At 36.6% G+C, this 8570-nt stretch overlaps 1 pseudogene; it reads left to right on the top strand.

Moving 5' to 3' along the window:
• Positions 1-8004, top strand: LOC103941432 (annotated as a pseudogene).
• The last annotated feature ends 566 nt before the right edge of the window (positions 8005-8570 follow it).

Raw genomic sequence — 8570 nt, 5'->3', positions numbered from 1 at the left:
CACTCTCTCACGACATTTAACATCTCTGTCTGTCTCTTTCTCTCTCTCTCTCTCTCTCTCTCTCTCTCTATACATATATATTCTGATATTTTCCTCTCCCTCAAAAACTCAAAACCCCATTTCTGAGCAGAATTTTGACCACCGCCACCACGTCCGATCCCTTACTCCGCCACCACATCCCACCACTCCTCTCCTCAAGCGCCGTCGGCATGCCGCCGACTCAGTCGTTTCGTCCTCCACGAGGTATGTACATTATAACCCCAACAAAAGCTACCCCTTCTGTAAATTTCAGATTAATCGAGCATATTTTTTTTTCTCTCTGTTGCTTTTCTGGGTGTGCGTAGAGCTTCCTGGTGTACCAGATGACGTTGCGGAGAAGCTGGGTTTCGAGAAGGTCTTGGAGGTCTCGGAAGAGTTCATCGGAGACTGCGACTCCAACGCTGTGCTTTTCCGGCACAAAAAGACTGGTGCCGAAATCATGTCTCTGTCCAACACCTCCAAGAAAAAGGTCTTCGGCATTACTTTTCAAACAGTACCGTGAGTTCTCTTTCAAAACCTTTCTTTTTCGTGTAATGCAGTTGCCGATTTCGCCTATTTCTTTATATTTGTGTTCAACTGTTGAGATGCAGGACCGATTCGACTGGAGTCCCCGACGTATTGCAACAGAGTGTGGCATGTGGGTCGAGAAAGTACCCTTTGAAAAAAACCATTTGACGAGTTAGTTTTGAAGAGCTTCAGTACTTATATGTATTGTAAGGTAATGGCTGACCGGACCTACTACTCCGGTAATTGCACAACCACAAAGGTAAATTCGAGTTTGCAAAACTTGAAACGAAACTACAGTGTGGGTCTAATCTGTGTTGTATGTATGGAATTAATCTGTATTCTAAAATTATATGGTTTTCATAGTTAAATCAGGAATTGCATAGTTTCGTTGATGTACTCCTCGATGCTGTTTTCTTTCCTAAATGTGTGGAGGACATCCAGATTTTCCGGCAACAGGGTTGGCGTTATGACCTTAACGACCCATCCGAAGATTCAACTTATCAAGGTTGGACATTTGATGCTTGTGCCCAGTTCTCAAGTGTTTTTTTTCTTTGGTTTGCATTGTGTTGGCAACATTTTATGTTCTTAATTGATTATGAGTTTCGTTAATTTCCAAGCATGAAACTAATGTGCCATTTCATCGTAAAATGAATTTTGTTCATAATTTCAGGAGTTGTCTTCAATCGGATGAAGGAATTCCAATTTTGGCCACTGGATAGAGATATACTGAAGCTGACTGCTCGACAGGCAATTTTGCATGCCCAAATGATTTTGCTAATTGTGATTTTCTCATGCTGATGAAGCATACAGAGCTTCTCTGTTCCCTCCCTCCCTCTATCTTTAATTTATATAAATCATTACCTGATGCATAACTAGATAAGATTAGGCTAAAGGTTTGATAAAACCAGATGTAATACCTACTTTAATAAACATGGTAGCTTCTGACAATATAATCACATACCTGTGTGCTTACTAAAATGGTATCATTCAGATTCGTTGACGTCATTTGTTCTGTTTATCTACCTGACATATTAAGCTACAGAGTCATTCGTTACCATAGATGACTAGAGTGCTACTAGATTGGTTATTATGTTTGCCTAGTGTTCATATTTTTTAATTTTTTCTAATTTGATTCAGTATCTCTCTAATATCACACATCTGCTCTTCATTTCCTACGGGCCATTTTTCCAGACGCTACCTACAATTTTGACCATGCTGGGAATCCAATCCAAAAATTATGCCTCAACTGATTTATGAGGACTTAAAGGTTTGTTGTGTTCACTAAACAGGATGATTAGTTCTTTGATATGTCAGATACCATGATAAACTTTAAAACTGTGGTTTTTCATATGGTATGAGCCCTGTGACGTTAGTTTATGGTTTGGTCATCGATCCAACTGACTTATATGTTTCTTTCATATTCTGAAGGGTAACTTTTTTATGAACTATTTCTTAACTATTGTTTTAATGCTGTAGTGCTTTCCTTTCTGAATTTCGGAAAATAACATCACAGGAGTTCCACCGGAAATACTACCATCCCAGCAATGCAAGGATATGGTTTTATGGAGATGATGATCCAACTAAGCGTGTGCACATTTTGAGTGGTATTGAAACAAATCTGTTTCTACGTACATACATGTGAACAACTTATGGTTACCTGCTAGATAACTTGCATGACTATTTTGCCCATTTCTCTTAAATAGTGGGCGAATTTTCCCAAACTAAATTCAATGAGAAGCTATAGTTAGAAAAAGAGCCTATTGAAAATATTAGTCTGGCCATTTAAATTCATGAATATGTAATGCCTCTTACAGTATCTGTTACTACATTTTATCCCTTTTTAGTCACTTTAATAGATTTCCTTTATTATACAAGGCTGTCAAGTCTGTAATCGCAAATGTCCCATCATTTCAGTTTTATACCCAATTTATTTTGAAGAATTGAATCAGAGTTTAATTAAAAATAAGAAACTAATTAGAAGCTGTTACAGAAATATATTGGTCACTAACATCTTAATTTTGTGTAATTACTTTTCCTTTTATTATAATTGTGACAAACGATATAATTTTTAAAATTCTAGTACTAATCTCTCTCTCTCTCTCTCTCTCTCTCTCTCTCTCTCGCTTAGAGTACCTAGACATGTTTGATGCAAGTTCAGCACCAAATTTATCGAGGATCAAACCGCAAAGACTATTTTCAGAGTCAGTCAGGATTCTTAAGAACTATCCTTATGGTAAATCAGGTGATTTAGAGAAGAAAAGCATGGTATGCCTCAGTTGGTTGCTCTGTGATAGGCCCTTGGACATGGAGAGTGAGCGAACAATTGATGCTTTTGTTCATCTCATGTTGGCAACTATTCTTTCTCCATTGAGGAGAATGATGCTGGAATATGGCTATGGAGATATTTATATCGAGGTTGATTTTCATCTCTTTCAAACTCTATTGAGTATATTGCTGATGAATGTTTCTCGCAAAGACATTTCAAAGGTAGAGCTATTAGTCACAAGGACACTTGTACTATTTGTGGAGAAAGGCTTTAATACAGATGCTGTAGAAGCATCCGTGAATACAATGGAGTTCATTTGCAGGTAATACAATGAGAAAGTATTTCCTGAAGGCTTGTCCTTAATGCTCCAGTCCATTGTAAGATACATTCCTCTTTGATTTTTTTTTTTGTTTGTTTATTATATGTTCATAAAATACATTCTGTTGTAATAGCCAATTATTCTTAATCATGAATTTAAATATATTAAATCTCTATAGGATAAATGGATATATGGTATGGATCCCTTTGAGGCATTGAAGCATGGCAATTTTTTAATGGAACTGAATGCCAGAATACAAAAGGAAGGCTCTAAGATGTTTTCTCTCTTCATCATTTTTTAATGGAACTGAATGCCAGAATACAAAAGGAAGGCTTTAAGACTGTTTTCTCTCCTCTGATAAAGAAATTCATTTTAAACAATCCCCATAATGTTGTGGTGGCAATGCAGGTAATCGATCAAAGATTTTGCACCCAACTTTTTGAATGTGTTTATAACTCCTCCATTCGACTTCTTGGACAGCCTGATCCACAAAAGTTTTCTAGTGATAAAAAAGCTGAGAAAGAAATCTTGGGGAAAGTTAAAGCAGGTATGACAGAAAATGATCTCGCTGAGCTGGTACGTGCAACCCGAGAGCTGTGACTGAAGCAAAAAAATCCTGACCCACCAGAAGCTTTGAGAAGTGTTCCAAGCCTCTGTCTGCAAGAAATTCCAAAACCCAAGCATGTTCCTCCAAAGGTCATAATCACCTTAAAGATTTGATTTATTATGTTTCAGTTTGAATCAAGTTTCGTTATGGATTGTTCCTGCAAGAACAAAGAGGAATAAATAAAAAGCTTATATCTGTTATATGTAGGTTGTGTATATAAAATAATGGAGTTATAGTATTGCAACATGCTTCCTTCACGAATGATATCCTTTCTGTTGACATTGTGTTCCATATGGGTTCACTAAAGCAAGAGCTTCTTCCTTTGGTACCTATTTTCTGGTAAGATGTTATCTCAATGAGTAACTAAGAAGGCTGAGCATTGAATCACATCAGCCACCTCTTTGATTACTGAATAATCATATGAGCTATTGTGTTCTGGCAGTTTCGCACTGGTGAACATGGATACAAAAGACATGAGCTTTACTGAACTTCATAAATTGATTGTGAGAAAAACTGGAGGAATATCAATTAGTCCAGTTACATCACCTGTATGGTGCAAGAAAGATCCATGTGCCCATATAATTGTCAAAGGGAATGTCATGGCAGGACGTGCTGAAGACCTATTTGAAATGGTATTATTTTCCTGTTCTTTTCAGAGTCATGTGATGAGTATTTTCAGTTCCCTTTGTTTATTTTTCTGATCAACAGGGGAAATTCAAATTTGGATGAAATGGGGTTCACGTTCTTGGGTGTGTTTATATAATTTAGTATGCTATTAGTACTTAGTGGTGTTGAATCTTAACTCATAACTGCTCAGAATTTTTGGATGCACAGAGTTGCATGTTTATAGTCTTTGCATCTGATGCTTTATTTATGTGTACTTCTTCCTTGCACCAGTTGACCCATAGTTTGTGTTGAAGACAGACTTAAGCATATAGGTTTACATCAGACCAATACCTGAATGCTGATTGAAACCATTACCCTCCATATTATAATTGTTACTCTCGATTTAATTTTCTTCTCAGGCGAAACAATAATTTTAGTGAGAAACACAAATGAATTGCAAAAGCTGATGGCCACAGGAGCAGTTCATCCGGCAGATCCTGCCCAATCCAAAAATTTAAGGAAAAAAAAACTTGAAGGAAAATATATGATCCCTTAGGTTCGACCATTTGCCAAGTCAGAGTGAGACAGTCAAGATCTTTTCTTTTTCTTATATTATATGTTAGGCTGCAAAATATGGAGTAAATCTTCTTTAGTCGATAGAAAGAAGTTCTTAAGCGGTTACCCCTTCTTTCACTTTTAATTGCTTTTGTTTGTACCATATTGGCACAAGGAGAAGTTTCTAGGCATGCAATTGGTGTGCCATTGCTCACTAATGTTTCTATCCTTTTCTTCCATGTTATTATTGCAATCATTTGTGGTTCTCAATGAGTGGTTTTGGCAGACAATTCTAAGTTTGAATGCATTCATTTCATGTTATTTCAGATCCACCATGTTCTCCAAGAAGTCCAGTTTACAGACAAGATGCGGTTGAAAGAGACAGTTTCCCAGTTTATAGCGGAGATTTACTGACTTTATTAAAACAAGCTCAAAGTTGACATTGCCAATCCTTAACAGTTAACTATCAAAGCTTGAGTTTACATTATGTCATTTTCAGTACCAAAACAGTGATAATCATCATGAAATTGCTGCTGTAAGGGCAGATGCGAAGTTAAATGTTTTTGGGTGGATTCGTGAACAACCTTTTGGTATTAGGTTGGACTAAGAGTTTCAAGTTTTTGTCTTACGAACTAATTTTTGCATATGCTTACTTTTCCTGTTTCTGTTCCTCTCTCCAAGAAGTGTATTTTCCAGAAACCTGGAAATATCGTTCATAATTTCCAGTGTGCAATGACAAAATTTTTTTCTTTTCTTGTTTAATATACATCTTATTAAAGGTTTAAAAACTAGGTTTGTTCAAGGACCTCACCATTTTCAACCTTTTTTAACACTATCATATGCATATCTCTTTGGGATAAGGAATTCTTTATGCAAGTTGACATCTTAAATAATATGAAAAATCGTAAAGCTTTAAAGTTTTGTGCAATTATTTTGTCATAGTATGATAATTCAGCATTGACTTAAGAAAAGTAATGGGACAGATACAGTTTCTCATATGGTCTGTAAATTCTCTATACTTAGTCAATTGGAGTTTCTGGAAGCGCTTGAAGGGAAAGTTGATCAAGATTGGGATGGCATTTCTTCATCTCTAGAGGAGATCCGCAAGTCCGTAATTTGTAAGAAAGGTTGCTTCGTAAATATGACTGCTTCAGGGAAGAGTGAGAAGTTTGTTAGCAAATTTCTGGATTTGCTGCCTAGTAAGTCTCCCTTTGCAAGAACTATGTGGAAAGCTAGACTACCATCTGAAAATGGGGTCATTGTAATGCCTATTAAGGTTAGCATAATTTTGTTTTGTGGACGGTTCCTTTTTCTATACAAGTTCTTTTTGGTGGGGAATTATTCTTGATTCTTACCTTCTGCAGGTTAATCATGTAATGCCTATTAAGGTTAGCATAATTTTGTTTTGTGGACGGTTCCTTTTCTTTATACCAGTTCTTTTTGGTGGGGAATTATTCTTGATTCTTACCTTCTGCAGGTTAATCATGTTGCAAATTCTTTTAACATCATTCTTACCTTCTACAGGTTAATCATGTTGCAAAATCTGTTAACATCCATGACACTGGTTATTGGTTAATGGAAGTACACACGTTGTCTCCCAATTTCTTGCTAATACATGGTCGTGTTATGGAAAAGGAAATAACGGTGCAGCCTATTGGTGGTTACTTTGATATTTACACAGGTAAAAAATTTGCTGTGTTAAAAACTCTCAGAGGTGATTTTGCTATGCCTCCTGATTCCAAAGGTGGTTGTTGTAGGTAAGTGGACATAACTTCTTGTTTTGTAAAAGAGGACAAGGAAAAAGAAAGAAATGATTGAACTGTTAATGACTGTTGCAAAAGCTCGGTGGTGATCATCTCACAAGTGTTTCTGAGTTTAGTCCTTATTTTTAGCATCGTTATGAACTCTTTCCCGCCATTTGGTTATGCAGTTTTCTGCAGGACTATTTGATGGGAGTCACAACAGAAGATAGGCAAAGGAGACATAAAGAGATATTGTCAACCAGGTAAAGAGACATAATTTGTTGGTTGATTTTAGCTTATATTATGGCTGTATCACATTCCAGAAATTTCATAGTACTGAGTTTGTTATCTTTATAAAATTATGATGTTTTAAGTGATACTTCCTCTAAATTAACTTTGGATAATATAGGAATTTGAACACCGTACATGTTAATATGACATTAGCTGATCAAGTCTACTAATATTTGTCCATTGACAGTCTTTGAAGATATTACGCCCCACCCTCCTCTCCCCACGTTTACTTATACAAAGCTGATGATGTAGTTTGTTTAGATTCATTTACGACTTCATAACATCGACTAAGGCACACACCTGTGAAGGTTTTACGTTGATGTTGCAACATTTTTACATTATTTGTCTTTGATCCCATGCGCAATGTGCAGGACTTCAAGAAATTTGTAGAGGCAATTGACTCGGTTAAAAACAAAGGGGTTGTGGTTGCAGTGGGATCGCCATTGGATGTCACAGAAGCAATATGGAAGCGACCTAAACTCATCAAACCAATGATGGTAAACCCTACGCTTCATGAGACGCTTCAGAAAATGCCGCAAGTTAACACTTGGTTTCATGTATCACTGAATTTCAGCTGGATTAGGACACAGGCTTCTTCTGTATTGGAAATTCAAGTAAAGTTTAGTCGGCAAGTTTAGTTGGCAAGTTGATTAGGTTGCAGCATCCTCGTCATGTAATTTGTCTGGTGGTGGATATGTTCTCCTAGATTTCGTGACAGTATGCTCTTTGATTACTTTAGGGCTTGGTTGTGCAGTTGATTGGCTCTGGTGCATCAGGACTAATTTGATGTGAAGAGTTATTGCTGTGAAGATTTGTGTTGAAAAATTAGGGTTTGGGAATTGGGATTTTAGGGTTAATTGCTTGATTACTAATTGTAATTATTGCTGTATGCGTATGCCGGCATGTGATTGGGTGTTTCAAAAATAGGGTCTCCCATTTATAAGCAACCATGAGGTCTCCTTGTCTAATTCCCCCTCGGATAAAAGCAACCATGAGGTCGCCCATTTATAAGCACAGAGAAGGAAGGAGAATTAATACATTCCATGAGACAGGAGGTCTCCTTATATTTTTATCCTTTGTATAGAACCATTAATTAGACACCTCAATACCCAACAAATAATCCAAAGTCACATTGGTATTTTGTCCTTACCTAGAGGATATAAAATCTCAAATTTAGTGTTTGTTGATGGTTGTCCCTTGTTTGCTAAGCCCACGTCAAGGGGTGCAAAGAATATTCTTCAAATCCTTAATATGTTTTCCAAAGCGGCGGGTCAACAAAAAAAATTTCTTAAGTCGTCCTTGTATTTTTCCAAGAATACTACTTCTCAAATTAGAATTGATATTGTTAATATATTGCAAATTCAACATAAAACTACCATTGGTAAGTATCTTGGTATCCATAATATTGTTTTTTGGAATGGCCAAGTTAATGGAAATGAGTTACTTAGAGGGTCAAGCAAAAATTAGTTGGTTGGAAAGCAAACACTCTTTCAAGAGTGGGGAGGCTTACTTTAATTAACTCCAATCTAACGGGTATGCCCAATCATGTTATGTCTTACTTTAAGTGTCCTGACAAGATTGTCAATAATCTTAATAAAGAGTGTAGGGATTTTTTCTGGGGTAGGGACATGAAAATCT

Source organism: the organism of the source record quoted next, unplaced genomic scaffold, assembly GCF_019419815.1.
Source record: "Pyrus x bretschneideri cultivar Hongxiangsu unplaced genomic scaffold, Pyrus_bretschneideri_v1 Contig10, whole genome shotgun sequence".
In the NCBI taxonomy this organism is placed as follows: Eukaryota; Viridiplantae; Streptophyta; class Magnoliopsida; order Rosales; family Rosaceae; genus Pyrus; species Pyrus x bretschneideri.
The sequence above is the reverse complement of the archived record's forward strand: the minus strand, read 5'-3'. Positions and strand labels throughout refer to the sequence as shown.